Source organism: Peromyscus eremicus, chromosome 14 (assembly GCF_949786415.1).
Source record: "Peromyscus eremicus chromosome 14, PerEre_H2_v1, whole genome shotgun sequence".
Taxonomy (NCBI): domain Eukaryota; kingdom Metazoa; phylum Chordata; class Mammalia; order Rodentia; family Cricetidae; genus Peromyscus; species Peromyscus eremicus.
In genome coordinates, this window is record NC_081430.1 from 56,461,086 (window position 1) to 56,479,280 (window position 18,195).

Below are 18,195 nucleotides of genomic sequence, written 5' to 3' on the forward strand. Positions count from 1 at the left end.
CTTTACTTCCTTCCTAACTCCTAGGTCCAAGGCTGTGCTTTCCCATTGGGGGATCCTTGAGGCTGAGCATCCGTGCAGTTGGATGCTTTCCTTTAAACAGAGGGTTTGAATGTCCTGTCTGCTTCACAGAAGAGTTTGGAAAATGAACAGCATAAGGTTTCTGGAGAAATTTTGTAAACTAGAGGGCAGGTCTAACATAACATAACAGGGCAGAAGTTGTGGGGGGCAGGTCAGTGGTGTAAACAGTGGTTTGGTGTCCTCTACTAACTAGCTGAATGGTGGGAGCAACTCTGTGCTTCAGCTTTTCTCCTAATAGAAATAAAATAATGATGATAAATGTGAAGATGCTGACACATAGTAGGTGCTTTGCGAAGAGGTCCTCATCAGGCGTTTATCATGATGTCACACTATTAGGGTTAGGTTCTGGGTAGTCCCCAAATGGGTTTTGCAGTGGAGGCAGATATCTGTAAATGAAGTTAGTATATTTTCTCTTGTATTTTTGGCCAACTGTTTTATGTGTGTGCCAAACTTAGAACTCCTGTTTGAAAGCTTTGTCTTTGATTTACAGAGGAAACATTCTAAGATGGGGATTCACTGGTGAGTCACTGGTGGAAACAAACTAGTGAGTAGAGTCTTCCTTAGAACACAGAAGCCACAGATGGGAGCTACATGTAGAATGGAAATAATTAATAGGATCGTTAACAAAAATTAGAATATCAAGTTAATTGTAATAGTGTGTTTAAACTTTGTGCCCAAAATATTATGATTTGGACATGTGACCAGCAAGAAAATTATTGGTAAGCTGTGTTATATTACTTTCCTGCAGGTGTGTTATGTATTTATACCTGTGTCACTTTTCAATTCAGAGTGGCCACATTTCAAGGGCTCAGTGATCACTTGTAACTTGAGACTGATCCTGATAAGCTGAGCCCTAGAGAGTCACCAAGACAGAGATTCCCTAGTACATTGTTGCACACAACAAAGGGGTTTAGAAGTACGGGCAACCATGCCCAGTTACTGTGGCAAACCTTGCTGTGTGTTAGGTTCCCCACACGCTTGCCGTCCCAGCATGCACTACAGTGATGGGAACATTGTGAGCTCCCTCCTCTGGCCAGGGGAAGAAGGCTGCAGCAGAGCTTCAGCAAGTTCACATGCTCACTCTCTCATTTCTTTTCTTTCAAATGTTTTAATTTTAATTAAAATATAATTATCATTTCTCCCTTCAACTCCCCTTGTCCCCCACATTCATGGCTTCTTTTCTTTGCTATTGTTACACGTGCACACATACACACGCTCAAAAATTTGTTCCATCTGATAGGAAGGACTTCTTTGGAAGGTTAGGAGTCACTTTGAAAAATTAATGGTGGTTACAAACCCAGGCCCCTGAAAAAAAATCACACTCTTAAGCTGAAACATTGTATTAATTCTGCATTTTATGGCCCCGAAGCCCCTGTTCTGTAACAGTGCAAAACAGTGTGTAGAGGGTATGTGCCCTAGGCATCGTCAAAGTTTGAGATGTTTACAGGAAATATTATTGTGAGTGATTAGCCTGGCATGTTTCTGGTTGTAGAGCAAGAGCATGCAGCAGTAATGTTTTAATTGGCAGTCACTGTCCCAACTGACTACTATTAAATGAGTTAAAATAGCCCTTCCCACTTACATTTGCTTTGTGGTATAACATTGGTTTCTGGCTCTTTCACATGGAAGAATAAGAACAGGTGATGGAGACAGGCCCAGGGCAGCAAGGTGAAGAAGCTTGCCAAGAGTCCCACAGGGCATGGGCCTGCAGCCCAGTCCTCTGGTTTCAATATCCAGGCTTTTCACACCATGCTTCCAGACAGCTTCCTCTACCAGTGCCTCAAGGCCTTTGTTGCTTAGTTTGTTGGTGGGTTACTGAAGCATATCACATCAGGCCGTGCACCACAGAAACTTCTCCATGGGTGTCGTGGATCCAGAGTAGGGAAGGAGGGTATCACCAAGGCATGGCAGGAAGGGTTTCACAGACAACCTGAGTGCTGTGGAGCAGTGTGAGTTCCCTTTGTGTTCTCCTGCTTGCAGGGTTCCCAGGGAAATCAGTTTGGCAGGAGCATAGTTGACAAGGTTGCCTGGAGTTGGGGTTAAGAGCAAAGACAAATGGTCACAGAAGAACGTCAGATGTGCACTTGGTGAAAGAAGCCAGTCTGAAAGGCTACACGTAGGGATTGCAGCTGCTTACCATTCTGGAAAACTACAGAAACTAAGTCAGTAGCTGTCAAGAAATGGGTAGAAGGGACAGGTCCTCAGAGTGCAGTCTTTAAAAAATTTAAGTTCATAGCAGTATTGAGAGGGAGGTAGATATTTCCCATACTCCCCACCCCATATATGCATATCCTCCTCCATTATAAACAGCCCCCAGTGGAATATACAGTTGTTATAGTCAGTGAACACACATGGATACTTTCTACCCACCCGATTCCATTATTTATTCTTGATAACTGTACACCCAAGTGTCTGTGGGTTTGGACAAAGATAAAGTGACATGTGTCCGTCATTATAAAAGGGGTGGGCTATGCCTGTTGTGGGGGCAATAATACATGGGAACTATCTGCCTCCCTCTCCATTTTGTTATGTGTCTAAAATTCTTTTTCCTTTCTCTTTTTCTTTTCAAGTCTTTTTTAAGAAGGGAGGGGGCTGAGGAGATGATTCAGCAGTTAAGGCTTTCTGCTCTAGAGTTCGTTCCCATCATCCCCATCAAGTGGCACACAATACACATAATTAACAATAAAATAATTTTTTAAATTTAATAAAAAGGGAAAGTGAGGTTGAGTAATGAGAGCTAATGGCCAGGTGAAGACCCAGACCTTGAGGACACTGAGGACCTGGGAAATGGAGAATCTGGGTCTCGGTGCTGTCTAAAGGCAAGATCAAGGCTAGTGGCTTTGAGAAAAGCTTATAGGAGTGAACAAGGCTCAGCAGCTTTCCATGTCTACTAATATAGAAAGATTTGACTGACATATACAAACCATGGGTTCTAGACCTAGATGATAGGAATACATTTTTTTAAACAATAAACTCAATAGAACAATGGCTCCTTGTTAGCTAGACCATACTAATTATACACGAAAGTGGAATTCAGTAAAGTTGAGTCCTCTGAATAGAGAAATAACTGTCAAGTGGCCCAATGTTTCTAAGATACTGGAGGTGGTATGGAGTGTGGTTCCACCTCTCACTGCAGGGTCACATTGCAGTGTAAGCCAGTGAGCAGGTGAGAGGGATCTCAGTGATGAGCTTTGTGATAGAGACAATGTACCTCTTACAGACCTTGCTATTGATGACAGCTGTGTGCTGTGCAGGGGTCTCTGCAATTGCTTCCAACGCTGTTGAGTCCTCTGAGAACTGCTTTTAAAGAAAATCCTATACATAACAAATTGTCATCGGTATAGATGGGCGTTAGCATTATTAATAGAGTGCTACCTGAGCACTCTCCTCTCTAGCAAGCATCTCTAATTGGTGATATGCTCTACTGTTTGAGAGTCTTTCCCAATCACTGCTTCCTGAAGCCTTCACAGGTAGGAATAAGACAGGAGACTGAGGCAGGGAGGTCAACTTCAGAAGCCACACTAAGAATACTCAGCATGACCCCTTATCCTCAGCATGAGGAAAGCAAGGTTGCCAAACAGAGCAGACAAGTTTAAGTTGGCTCCTGTCTCCAGCTGCCACATCATTGCCAAGGTCTGGGGCTCCCCATAGACAGCTCAGCACACCAGCACACCCCAGAGCATAATCTATGAAGCTGCATTTAATTAACAATTTTGTTTGAAAAAGCAAAACAGTTTTTTGAAAAGGTTTCAGTGTTTTAGAAAATTAATTCCTTAATATAGTGAGTATATTTCCTCTCTACCAGGCTAGGAAACTACGCTCTACCAGCTTCCTCTCTAGTAACAGTTTTGTTGGCCACATTTGAACCATTAGCTTTAGGAAAAGAGCATTTTAAAATAGAACAGACTCCTGTTTTTAGAACAGTGTCTCTCTCAGGAGGGACAGGGATGCCCTGAGGTCAGGTGACTGAAGGCCTGAAGTTACTCCAGTGCTGGTGCAGACACAGGTGTCAGCACCAGCCTTACCCCCAGCCTTCAACTCCTAGTCACACTTTGGTTCATGACTCCTTTGAGTGTTTGGTCCTGCCTCTGGTTTATCCAGTATCTCCTGAGTCCCTTCCAGAGAGACTGGAGGCCTGCTTCCATGAGCTGCGGGGGACCCAAGGAACAGACTTGCTTAGAGCTGCTGGGAGGCTCTGTACTGTGGAGTTATCCTGGAGTCCTGCCCTTCTTGGCACAGGGCTGGGACCCTGGCCATCACATTTCATTTTGGTAGGCTTCAGAAATTCCGAAGACTGATCTTTGCTTGTCCGCCTTTGCTGCCATGTGATGGTGATGGAATTAAACAAAGCATGTGAAGTGGGCTATCTTAAATGTAAATCATCACCAGAATACTAAAGGTGTTATATCTAATTCAGAAATATACTGGCAGCTTCCTGCTTCTTTCCTTGACTCTTTTCTCCTCCTCCATTCTTCTCTCACTCTCTCTGTCCTAAACTGCAGTGTGTTTAAGGGAGTCTTGGAGCCTTAGGCAAGCCCCTGCCCAGCCCCTCATCCCCCCTGCTCTTTCTCATTCACTGAGGTGCAGTCCCCTTTCCTGTTGCAACAAGCAGAAATGTCGTAGCATTGCCAAATACCTCCTGAAGGGAAAACCACCTTTCTCTCCAATCTAGATGAGAGCAATGCTTTATAGACTGTAGAGGTAATAATAAAAGGAGAGCCCATTTGATGAAATTATTTTGAATATTAATGGAATGTATATTTTCTAGAACCTGGTCTGTAAGTCCTCCTGTGGCCTTATTCTTTCCTGCTGTGCCTTTTTGAAGCCATCTTTCTCACTGTCCAAACTGAGGAAAGGACCCTGCTTCTGTTCTCAGTCACCTCTTTCATTGTTCTGACCCCACGGTCTGATTGCCTTTACTAAGGGACTGGACTGGACGACATCATACTTAACTTGATATCCATGGAATTTATCTTGCAAGGCATCATTGAATAGGTACCCAGGTGTCCATTAGGCAAGTGTAGTAGTCAGGGTTCTCCAGAGTAAAAGAATTTATAGAACAAATCAATCTCAATCTCAATCTCTCTCCTCTCTCTCTCTCTCTCTCTCTCTCTCTCTCTATATATATATATATATATATATATATATATTATAATATAAAAAGGGGATTTAAGAAACACTTGTTCAGTTGGAGCCTCTGGTGGGCCCCTGCACAGTCCAGAAAGCTCCCATTCCTCCTTCCCTCCCTCCCTTCCTCTCTCTGTCTCTCTCTCTCCAAACCTCAGAGAATCTCCCAACAAAGGAAAGGTACCAAAAAGTCCAGTTTCACATTCTTGGTGAATATTGCAACTTCCTCCCCTGAGGCTGTTAGCCGCTCAAGTCCTCACCTAAGCACTCAGCTTTTGACCATCCTTGGGCACAAACCCAGCTTGTGGTGGACACATCATCACCCCTCGCCTACAGTCTATAAAATCTCTCTGCCTTAATTCAGGTGCTTGACTTCTCTGGCCTTGTTCTCTGAGATGGGTGAACCTGCCCAGGAGTTGCTTTGCTCAGTATACTTGTTACTTTTTCAATTGGACTTGGTCTGACTTACTGTGGAGAAACTTATCAGGGATCAGAAAACCTATTATGACTTACAGGCTGTGATCTACCTAATCTAACAATGGCTGCCTGTGAATGGGAAGTCCAAGAATCCAATAGTTGCTCAGTCCACTAGGCTGGATGTCTCAGCTGGTCGTCAGTATATGCTGGAATCCTGAAGAAGTAGGCTCTAATGCCAGTGAAGAAATGGATATGCTATCAAGATGACAGCAAGCAGGCAAAGAGCAAAATCTTCCTTCTTCCATGTCCTTATATAGGCTTCCAGCAGAAGGTGTGGTCCAGATTAGATCTGGATTAAAGGTCTGTCTTCCTACCTCAAAAATCTGAATTAGAAGTAGATCTTGCCACTTCAAATTAAGCAGAAATCCCTCACATATGTGCCCTCCATTTTGGGGTTTTCATTAATTCCTGATGCTGACAAGTTGACATCACAGCAAGGAAGTCTCTCACATAGGTAGCAACACCTCTCAGTTTGCAAAACTCTTCTCATACCTGCTGCCTCGCTTGAACCTTGCCAGAGCTCTTCGAGGTAGAAAGGACAGAGATGAGTATCTCACCTAAAGGTGAGTACAATATTCAGAGGACTGGGGTCAGAGGGGAATGTGCTGACTTCCTGCTGGGCCACATTGCCCATGGGAGATCCCTAAGCAGCGGGTCTCAGTTCTGACTTCTGCCCTGTGTGAGGTAGATAAGTAAAGCTAAGTCTGTCAGTGATGTCTTTTTTACCCCAGTGTGTGTCTGTGGTTAATGGATGGGATGAGTTATGGAATGAACCAATGGATTCTGAACTCCTCTGAGGCTAGTGTGGGCCTGTATGATCTTAAGTAGTCTTGGCAACTTTTTCTTCCAGCCATATCCCAGATTTCAGAAGCCAGGCTTGTTTCCAGACTAATTAGAGCAGTAGATCACCCAAAACATCTCAGAACAGAAGCAAGATCTTTACAAGAACCTGTTTGGTTCAGTTTTCCTCCCCATTTTGTCATCAAAGAAGGTTGAAATTCAGGAATGTAAGATTCCTTTTCCTGCAGAGGTCTCTGAGACTGTGATCCGAAAGATCAGAAACCCAATAAGGAGAGTTTATCTCTGAAGGAGGTGCCAGCACTCTTCAGCAAACACAGTTCTGGCTTAAGAATTTTGACCAAGTAAGCATCTGAAGCCTGGCTTCCAAATTCAGTCTGCAGCCACAGTTGGACACCTTGACACATGTCTTCAGTCTATTTGTGAGGCTCTAAGGGCAGAGATAGTCAGTAGAGTTGTTGAGCCACCTTTGGCAACTGCACGATCAGAATGAAAGTAAGTCATTGAATCCTCTTCCCTAAAGCAGAGGTACCCTGCAGTTAATTACATCTTGATTGCCGCCATTGAATCCAATTAATTTCCCCCATGGAGCTTCCCCCTTATGAAAGTAGGAAGTGTCCTATCCATGTCTGGACTCTAGTGTCAGCACAGTGCCTCATGCTAGCCACTGATCCAACTTTACTCCTTCAGGTCACGGATGACTTTGTTTCCAGTGAGCTCCATGCTATAGGTCCAGAGCTAGTGCTCACATTGCACACCTTTCAAGACCTGGGCTGCACAGCCCTGCTTTCCTCGGCCTTCATTTCAACTATCTCAACACCCTCTAAGAATATTTCTGGTTGCCAGAACCCCGCTTAAATTGTGACATCAAAACTAATCTTGGTGCTCCATGTGCTATCTAGCCTAGGCAAGAGAATGGGTTGCCTGTTTCATAGAGGAAATGATTCCCTGCCTCAGGGTTTGATTTAGCTTTATGCTATGAGATACATATATATTACCAGCAGGTTTGTCATGTGTGTTTACAAGGTCTCTTATGGGAGGTTGGGTACTTGGATAGAGTCCAGAAACAGATCCAGAAAAGCATGTCAACTGATGTTCACCGGAGGCGTGAAGGTGACTCAGTGACGAAAGCTTAGCTTGACAAAGGGCACCTGAGTGCTCATACATTATACACAGACAGATCTGGTAGGGAAGAGGGGAGCTCACCAGACAGTCAGTGAGCTTAAGGTTCAGTGAGAGATCCTGTTTCAAAAAATAAGATGGAGAGTGATAGAGGAAGACATTGTCCTGTGTGTGCTCAGGAGTACACGTGCAGACACACCACACATGTACTTGGAAGTAATGAAACAACTCGGGTTTTGAATTGAGCCAAAGACTTTGGACCCTTTAGCAAAGAGATATACCGAGGGTGAATGAGCATGTGACAAGATACACAGAATCATTAATCACTAGGCAATGCAAATTAAAATTACAGTAAGATCTCATTATGCACTTATTAGAATAGCAGACAGGAATGCCCTGCAGTGGTAGCTTTCCTACACTGCTAGAAGGAGCCAGAGCAGTCCAGCTACTGTCAGGGAAATCTCTAGTTAACTGACTGGCCATCCTGAATGTTTACTTTCCAGACAGGAAGGATCTGTGTGTGACTATTTCCAGCAGCCCTATTTACAACTATCAAGAATGGTAAACTATTCAGATGCCCTTCAACTATATGGATACATACTAATGTACTGCATTCATACGGTGAAATACTATGAAAAAGACACAAGAAGCCACTGTGCTTACTAGTAAACACAGCAGTTCTGGTGAACTCGGGTATTACACGCTAAGTGAAGAAAGCCTGTGTGAAAGGTTGCATAGGAGGATCCCATTAGTGTGACATTCTTCAGTAGACAGCATTTTGAAAATGGAAGATGGATTGGTGGCTACCAGAAAGGGGTTTGTATGTGTGACTGCCATGGGTGAGCCAGAGGGTTTGGTAGGGGTTGAACTATGTATGGAGTTTTCTATAGTGCAGCTACACAAATGTTACATTTGTAGAAAGCAAATCCAGCCCAAAAGCTCAGAGAAACAAACAGTCCCAGCACCTGAAGATGATGAGAACTGGTGCCTTGTCATTATTCTTCTTTGGATTTGTTTGATTTGGAATTAGCCAAATCCAGCTGATGTGGAACTCACTGTGTAGCCATTTTCATGCCTCTGCCTCCCGATGCTAGGGTTATAGGCGTGCACCACCATGCCTGGTTCTTTCTTTACATCCTCTTTAAACCCACTGGAGTCTTGTGAGGAGGCCCGAGGCTTGGGAAAGAGCTTTTGGAATCAGTGGCTTTCAGGTGGGGTTAGTTCTTGAGCTTGCCTTGATGCCAAAGAGCACACAGCACTGCTATATTCTGGTGACCTTTTCCCTCAGAAGTGTGCTGGCTTCCTTGTGTTTTCTGTTTATTCTCTAGACAGCTGAAGTAACTTGAGAATTATCAGCTTGGGCAAGGCCCTTTCTAGTGAAGATTATTACTGATACAAGCCAGGATGGTGGGATGGCTTTCCTCAGCCATCTTTTTTTTTTTTTTAAAGATTTATTTATTTAATTTATGTCTGTATGAGGGTGTCAGATCCTCTGGGAGTGGAATTACAGACAGCTGTGAGCTGCCATGTGGGTACTGGGAATTGAACCCGGGTCCTCTGGAAGAGCAACCAGTGCTCTTAACCTCTGAGCCATCTCTCCAGCCCCTCCTCAGCCATCTTAAAGCCCCACTCTTCCTTATAACCCACTTGAAAATGTTTATATTTTCATTCTGCGTTTGGGGCAGTTTTTAACCATAGCTTTATTGAGATATAATTTACATATTATAAATCCACCCATTTGAAATGTATAATGGGATGAATTTCATCAGACTATATATAACCGGTCATGGAACATTCTTATTATTCAATATAGTAACTACTCACTAGTGTGATAGCTTTGCTTCAATTTTTCTTTCCCATTGGTTCAGAGATCCCCAGTGTCTGTGTCATACCCTCACTCTTGAATGTACTGTTGCTGCCTTCTGTTCTTTGCAGACAAAATACCCCAAACATACACAAAACATACTGTGACTTAAATTTTTGTTCTAAAGTTGGAACTATGCTTTCTTTAAAAGTGGTCATTAATTGTTGTTGCATATTCAAACTCACCCTTTAGGTAATAAGAAACTTCACTAAGCAAATACAGTGGACCACTCTTAAAACTCAGCACTTGGGAGGCAGAAGCAGGAAGATCATGAGTTTGAGGCCAGCCTAAGCTACCTATAGAGACTGGAGAGGTGGCTTAGCGGCTGCTTTTCCAGAGGACCCTAGTTCAGTTCCCAGTACCTACATGGTCACTCACAGCCATCTCTATCTAACCACAGTTTCTTTTTTTCTTTTTCGGGACAGGGTCTCTCTGTGTAGCTTTGGAGCCTGTCCTGGATCTTGCTCTGTAGACCAGGCTAGGCTTGAACTCACAGAAATCCACCTGCCTCTGCCTCCTGAGTGCTGGGATTAAAGACGTGCGCCGCCGCCGCCACCACCACCTGGCTTCTAACTCTGGTTTCAAAGCCCTCTTCTAGCCTCCCCAGGTACCAAGTATGCATGTGATACACAGACATACATGTAGGCAAAACATCCATACACATATTTTAAAATAATATATTAACAAATAATACATAAATAACAAAGTAAACAGTAGCCCAACTAGCTATGGAGTGCAAGCTTTTTCCTCCAACTCTGAGGGATCTGTCCTACTGTCTCACTACCTCACTGCCGCTGGGTATAGAAGGTACTCTGGATTTTGTTCTGCCAGTGGTTTGGTTTTCCATGTAAAGTTTTTATAATTTCCTCTTTATCTTTGATATCCTTAAACGTGCTCTGTGTTTCTGTGGAGACAGGTGTGCACTTATCTCTTTTCCTAACTGTATTTGTGCTCTGCTCTGAGCTTTTACATTGCTCTGGAATTCTGCATAATTCTGTCATTATTTGTCCAAATATTTTATCTCTATTTTTCTTTCCCTCCAAGATGCCTTTTATAGAGAAATCGATGTTTCTGCTCCTGCCTCTCTCTAGCCTCTTTTCCTTTCTTTGTTTTCATCAGTTCTGTGAACCTCTCTGGGTGTTTTGTTGTTTTTCTAACCACTGCCTAGACTTCTGGGCCTGTTAAAGTCTGTGAAGGCTAAAAGTTGGTTGGTTCCTGTTTGTTTCTTGTTGCTTATCCCCACTTAGTGCTTTAAGTAACTTTCCTTCTCTCCAAAGGCATTTATCATGCCCATTGCATTTGAAACTTCTGCTTTTCATGGTCGAGGTCACTGCTCTGTTTCCTTCTAAGTCTTTTTTTTGATGATGCTTGCATTCCTCCAAGATAGACTCCCCTTAGAGTTTATCATTATGTTCTTGGACATTCAATTTCCATACCTGCGTATGCTGCAGATGCGTTTAGCAGGAGCTTGGTTAGGAAGGAAGTACATAAGGGAGGCTGCCCTAATATGCCATAGGCTCAACCCTCCTTTTCCATGTCTGTCCTTGCCTGTATGGCTAGTGACTTAGGTACTTCTTGAGTCCCAGTCCTTCCAGCAGAAGAACTTAACTAAGATTCTGAACATGTATCATATATCAAGAGCAGAGCCAGATCAAACTGTTAATAAAAGGTGACTGAACCAAAGGGCAGTGTTCTTGGAGAATAAGTGGATGATACCATGCCTGTGATATTTCCCTGCATTTTGCTCAGTAAACACTGTTGGTGAGGTAAAATGTGTAAGCTGAGTCTTGGAAGGCAAGCCCAATTTTGATTGCAGATAGATGGAGAGGAATTTCTGGAGGGAGGATAACTAGGAGTGAAGGCGCTGGGCTTTACCTCTCCTGTGTCAATTCATGAATGTGAAGAGTGCATGTAAAGTCAGATCAAAGCAACATCCTCATGAGTGCAAAGTCTATGAAAGTCTTGGGTCATAGGTAGCTAAAGAGACAGGTTGTGTTTCCCCTACAGCATTGCTCAAGTGCTGGCATCTGGCTGACACTTTGTTTTCTAAGCTCTGTACTTGAAGAGAAAAAGCCCGTGAGGGCAAACCCTAGGCTGCCGGTGGATACTTGGGAATTTGGGTCTTCACATTTTGCCTGGGGTGTGTAGTAAGCTGGTCTTCACAGAGCTGGTCTGCTTAGGCAGGGCCTACAGCAAGAACAGCATCTATGTTGTGTGAGTGAGCACAGCTGGCTAGCTGTGTAAGAGTGTAAGGCAGTCATTGAAAATACTCTAGCAAAGCCAACTTCCATTTTGGTTTTTCAAGTCATAGTTGAGGCCCTAAAGACTCACTCAGATAGTGACAGCACAAATAACTTATCAATTAAAAGGCCTAGTGCACATTGCTAATGCAACTTAATTTCATCAAGTTGGAGATGATAGCAAATTTTGGGTGATGATTTCTCTGCCCTCTTTACTCCAAGGCCTCCCTGCTTTCTTTTCAGAATGCCCACTTTTACTACAGATGAAGTGCCAGTTCTACAAGAATTATCTCCTGTGCTGTCAGTCAAAGTCCCTTTTGCTGTCCCCAAGGGCTGAGTGTTCAAAGTTGACATCCCAGAGTGGTAATGTTGAAGGTTGTGGGCCATTAGGAAGAGGTTATTAGAGGTCACTAAAGGCATGTCCTGGAAACTGTGGAGGGATCATAGCCTCTCACTCTATGGGCTTCCTGGCTGGCATTGTAAGTTGTTTGCTCTGCCAAGTGCTTTTGCCATTGTGTGTCACCATTACCAGAGGCTCAGAGCATGGGGCTGCCTGATCTTAGACTGGGCCCTTCAAAAGCATGAGCTCAGTCTCTTCAGTAGTAGGTGTCCAGGCATTTCGTTGTAGTGATATGAAGGTGATGAACATGATGCTGGTGAGGTTACTCCTTCAGAGAACACATAGACACTTGAAGCCGATTGAAAGTCTTTATTCACTGGCCAGTGGGATACACAGAGAGCTTGCCCAAATTGTGTAACCACAAGCCTTACCAATCTTGGCTTTTTTGCACATAAACTTCCATTAACAAGAACAGTTACCAATAAGCAGAGCTACGGAAGCCAAAAAGTAAAGTTAGTATGTTTAGGGACTTTCCCAGAACTGTGGACATGCTGAATTAGGTCTCTGTTCTCGTTTTGACAGGTGTTGGGGTCTAGATGCTGGGCTCATAAGTCAGAATGGTGCCTTGGTGTCTCTAATATGGCATCAGTTGCACTAGGTTCTAGGGGCTCTGATACAATGCTCATATGCATTGCACTGAGGTGAGATGAACAGTGCTTAGCCTGTTTGCCAATCTCTCTCAGAGGCTTCCTAAGAGATTCCTGGCTTTGGGGTCAGCCCCTGGCTTGTTTTTAACAGATTCCAAGTTCTTTGGAATCCAGCAATGTGAGAAGTACCTCTTGCAGGTCAAGTGGACGTTTCTGTGCTGACATGCCGGAGCCAGAGGCTTTGGCCTGTCTGCTGCAGGTGTTGGTGTCCTTCCTCTTGATTCCTTCATATGTTCCTTTGTGCAGTCACCATTTACCCTAAGCCTGCAAGGTACCTGCCCTAAGCTCTGTGCTGGTACTGAGCTTGGTTCATGGTCATATTACAAGCTGCTTCCTCAACAGGATAGGTTTATTCCTCACCAAACTGCTTCCCCAGTGCCAACATCCCCTATCCTATTTTTCCAACATTTTCTGTTGTCTTGGCATGATTGATTTAGGGCCTGTTATGCATAGTTTTTTGTTTTGGTTGGTTTTTGTATGTGGAAAGGGGGCATATGTGACATAGCATGTATGCGGAAGTCAGAGGACAACCTGCAAGAGTCAGTCTTCTCCTTCCTCTGGGATCAGACTCAGCTCGTTAGGCTTGGTGGTAAGCTCTCTTCCCTGCTGACCATCTCAAGGCCTCATCCATGGAGTTTTAATAAAGCCATTCCTTTCAGTGAACAAATGAGGAAGCCAGAGTTGAGGGTGGGGATGATAACCATGGAGTTCTGCATAAAGCAAGGGCAGGCCAGGGCCTCTCTCCTTCCTTGCTCCTTCCCATAATTCTGCTAAGTGTATTATTAAAGCTCTAGGGTTGAGTTAAAAGACCTCCCGAAAGGTTCACTCTAGCTACCTTCTGCTTACTGGAATCAGAAAAGATAGTAGCACCATGTAAAGGACAGAGGAAGTGGGGAAGGAAACTGAAAGGCACTTTCTCACAGAGATAGTTACACATAGGCCAGCATCTTCAGGAAATGGAAAAAAAAAAAGCCTTTGCTAGTGTAATAACCATAACTAATTCTGCTGCTGTCCTTGATGAAGTGATGGTAATGACTTACTTTAAAACCAGCTGTAAAATGAACAAAATCTACACAGGGTACTGAAGCTCAAAGCATACCAAATCCTTGCTGTTTTTAGTTGCTAAATGGATAGCCTAGGACTCTGATTCTTGAGAAGAAGTACGATGATAAGCCCCACAGTGGCCAGAGCCGTCTGCCTCCGTTTGCTTTTCTGTCTTAGAGAAAATGGTGGTGCCCAAGCTAAGGAGATCACAGGAAGCTGATCCTGGGATTCCAGGTTACATGTAGGAAGACTTGGTAAGAACTAGAGAAGGAGGAAGCTCTGTGGTCTGAACAGAGACAGCGGAGTTGTATGTAAGGCTCCACTTGAACTGTTGCCTTGGGACTGCCTGTGCATGTGTGGTGCTCTCCAAGGAGCCCAGCTCAGAATGCCATCTGCAGAGCTAAGCACTGAAGTGTGATGCTAGAGGTCATGTAATGCTGCAGGAAGTAGGACAGTCACCTCAGCCTGAGCAAAGAGACACACTGTGGTTTGAATGTAAAATGTCTCCCTCAGGCTGGTAGTCCCCAGCTGATAGTACTGTTTGAAAGGGTTGTGGAACCTTTAGGAGGTGGAGCCTTACTGGGGGAAAGTAGGTCACTTAAAGTGGGGGCCTTGAGGTTTTATCCCCTGACCCCACTTCCTATCTGTTTTCTGCTTCTTGATTACTGACACAGTATGACCAGATACCTAATACTCCTACCTTTCCTGACATAAAAGACTTTCTTCCTTTGTTTGTTCATTTATTTGACAGGGGCTCACTCTGTGGACTATGCTGACCTTGAACTCACAGAGATCCACCTACTACTGCCTCCCAAATACCAGGTTAAAAGTGTGTGCCACCACACCTGGCTGGATCCCTTCTTAAACCATTAGCCCAAGCAAACCTTTCCTTGGGTTTTTGTCACAGCAACAAGACAAATAACTAACATAGAAAACTGGCCTTCAGCAAGTGCCTGCCATGAAAGTGTAAGGACCTGAATTGAGTTCAGATCTCTGGCCCCCATGTAAAAGGCAGGCATGGCAGCATGCATCTGTAACCCCATCGCAGTGGTTGAAAAGGAGGCAAGATAGATCTAGCTCATTGGCCAAATGATGGAGTGCCAGGTTCAGTGAAGGACAAAGATGGTATGAAGTAGACGATACTGAGGATTGAATGGCCTCCATGGGCACACACAAGTGTGCAGTCACTCACACATACACACATGTGAACACATATGTACAACACACACACAACAACAAAGAAATGCAGACAGTAGAAGCGTGGCTCATAAGGTTTTAGAGTGGAACAAGGCCTTTGTCCGGGCCAGGATTAAAGTCCATTCCTGTGATATTCGGGGGAAAATGTATGCCTGTGTTCTGCCTGTGTCCTGAGAACTTGAGTAAGGCTAACTCCAAAAGCAGTAGACCTACCAGGCCTGCTGCCTTACACCTTGAACCTCATAACTCAGGAGGCAGAGGCGATGGATCTCTCTGAGTTTCAGGCTGGCCTGGTCTGCATAGTAAGTTCCATCTAGGGCTGCCGAGTGAGACCCTGTCTTTAAGAGGAAAAAAAAAAAAAGCAATGAACTCATTTGTTTGGCAAGGGACGGTTCAAGGCCAAGGAGCCACTCAGCTTGTGGCAGTGCCTTTGCTCCGGCTCTTGTCCAGGTCTACTGTGAGAGCAGCAAGTGGGATAGAAACTAGAGGTGTACACTTTCAGAGGAAGGAGCCGTGGGCAAGTTAAAGTTGCAGACGAGGTGGTGTAAATGTAGCTGTAGTTATTAGATAGGAGCTCATGTTTCATAGGGATGATAGGAAAGGTTCCCTGAGGAGACCTGAGCCGCCAAAAGCTCCCCCTTGTGAAAGTGTGAGTTTATTTGACACGAGAGAGCCTACAATAAGAGTGTCTGCAGGGTTCCCTGCTGGACCAACACCCAGAGAAGTGTTTCCTGGGGTCAGCCTATAGTAAGAGTGTCTGCAGGGGTCCCTGCTGGATCAACACTCAGAGAAGTGTTTCCTGGGATCAGCCTTCATGGCACAGAAAAACTTTGATCCAGGCTACGTCTCCAGGTAGAGGTACGAGGTAGGATGGTATCAAAGAGAGTGGAAGGTTCACACCAGGTCCAGCCCACTGAAGCCAGGCAGTGTGTGGCAGGATCAGATTCCTTACAGGAAGCCCTGAGAGGCCTGTCTCAAAAGCTGAAGTGGAGAGTAATTGAAGAAGACACCCTGTATCAGCCTCTGACCTATATACATGTGTACATACATGCATGCATGCACTCATAGATACACACACGTCAATACATACACACAAAAGAAAAAAAACTAAAGAACTTCCTGGGCTTGGTGGTTCGTGTTTGTGATCCTAGCAACTGGAAAGTAGAGACAGGATCAGGAGTTCGAGGTCATTCTTGGCTACATAGAGTTTGAGGCCAACTAAAAATCAAAAGAAAGGTCACTTGGGAAGAAGGGTCAGAGTAATGTACTGCATGCTTTAAAAGATGAATGAGGGAGCCATGGGCCAAGGAATGTGGTATTATGTAGGAGGTGGGAAAGAGAAGGGACTAATTCCTCTGCAGAGCCTCAAGAAGGAAGTATGGTATTTCCACTGTCTTAATTTAGCCTAGTGAGATCTGTGTTGAAAATCTGATCTGTTTTGGACTTCTGACCTACTGTTACCCTACAGAATTATAAGATAGTTCATTTTTATTGCTGTAAGCCACTAAGTTTGTGGTTATTTGTTACAGTACTAACAATAAAGAATACAGAACAGAAAGTGTTCTTAATAAAAGCTCCAAGATGTATAAAATAAGTATTAACAGAACTGAAGACGGAGAGAGACATATACTCCCTTAAGCCGCTTAGAGATTTTAAGGCCTTTCTCTTAGCAACTGATAAAATATATAAAGAAAATAGTAAGGACATAGAAGTCCAGCACCTATTAACCACCTTGACCTAATTGACATTGCAGAGAACATACTTTCTCTCTTGTGACCATGGTATGTTCACCAAACTGGACTATATATTGGACCCTAAAAGTCTCTGTACAGATTAAAACAATTCAATTCATACCTGGAAATATAAAAGAAATCATATTAAGCACATGCTCTGACCACAGTAGAACTGAGTAAATAGCAATAGAGCAAGAAAACGCCAAAGATTTTGAAGCAAAACAAAATTAAATAACACACTTCCAAATAATCCACAAATAAAAAGAAAAATTCACAAGGGAAAAATAGCAAATACTTCAACCAGCAAAAAACAAAACCACAGGTCAAAAACATGGTTTGCAACTGACATGTGCTTAACAGGAAATAGAGATCTTTAAAGCCTTTGAAAATGCATTTTCAATGTTCAAAGGATGTTCATGTTTCCAGTTAGAACAGGCCCTTTATGCTGTTCTTCACACAGCTATCTCCCATTGTTGCAATAATATTTCAGTGCATCTATTTGCCCACAGGTCCCTCTATCTACTGTGCCCTCAGCCCTTCTTTTCGTTTTCATTGGATCTCACTGTGTATCCCAGACTGGCCTCAAACCCATGAACCTCCTGAGTGCTGGCATTGCAGGTGTGCCGATTGCATCAGGCCGTAGGACTGTAAAAGCTGTCTTAAAGACAAGGCCTGCCCCTTATTCCAATTCTTGGTTTTTGGTTTCTAGCACAGTGCATGACTTTTTGTGAGTTTTCTGCTAAGTTAAGGAAACTTGAAGAGTAGATCTTCATGGAAATCCATGGAATAGGCCAAAGAATCACCCTGTGGTCCAGCTAAGGAAATGGAGGCCAGAGTCTCTGAGTAGGTGACAAACCTAGGTTCCCCATGTTCCTGCAGTGTTCTTTCCCCTGAGAATTGCTGACTGCAGCATCCTGTTAGAAAGATGTGTCTTGCAATCACAATGCAAATCTACCCTAGAATCAAATGGAAAGTCTGTTATAGCTGTACACATTGTACAGGCCCTTGTTCTCACAACCTGCCAGGACTTTCTGAGTCTAGCAGTCTCCTCACAGGGTCCTCTAGGAAGTCATCTGCCATGACCCTGCACTATGTCAAGTGGAAACCAGAGTGTAGATTCTGCAGTAGTTCTGACCTAGACCAGACAATGGACAATAGTCACTGTTGGGGCCAGCACCACAGCCTGGTCCCCAGGTCCTGGCCAGCTTTGTTAGGTCTCAAACCCTGGACAAAGGGCTAACTAAAGTGCCTGTTAACATATGAAAGTGGACACTGTCCACCAGCCTCTCTCAGCATCTCCAGTTCCTGTAACAGAGTCATCCTGGCTGGTGTGCCCCACCCTAACCCTAGACTCCGCAGCCCACAGACTGGGCACTCTTCCCCCAGCTGCTCTTCCCTGTAACTTAGCTTTTTGGCTCAGTCATCTTAGCCTCTTTGTCTCTGGGTCTTCTTGTCTCCTGGCTCACTC

At 44.1% G+C, this 18,195-nt stretch overlaps 1 protein-coding gene and 1 long non-coding RNA gene across 5 annotated transcripts in view; one reads left to right on the plus strand and one right to left on the minus strand.

Moving 5' to 3' along the window:
• Evl (Enah/Vasp-like) overlaps positions 1-18,195 on the plus strand; it is a 150,524-nt gene that overhangs the window by 63,726 nt on the left and 68,603 nt on the right. The window contains exon 2 of one of the 4 annotated variants that reach the window (XM_059280022.1): positions 8,106-8,163. The exons of the other annotated variants lie outside the window; for them this stretch is intronic. The gene's annotated coding sequence lies outside the window, so the exon portion shown is untranslated. The remainder of the gene's footprint in view (positions 1-8,105; positions 8,164-18,195) is intronic. 4 annotated transcript variants of the gene reach the window in all.
• LOC131924682 (uncharacterized) overlaps positions 1-18,195 on the minus strand; it is a 31,690-nt gene that overhangs the window by 3,857 nt on the left and 9,638 nt on the right. Inside the window, exon 2 of the long non-coding RNA XR_009382992.1 lies at positions 1,661-2,105. This is a non-coding gene — a long non-coding RNA (uncharacterized LOC131924682). The remainder of the gene's footprint in view (positions 1-1,660; positions 2,106-18,195) is intronic.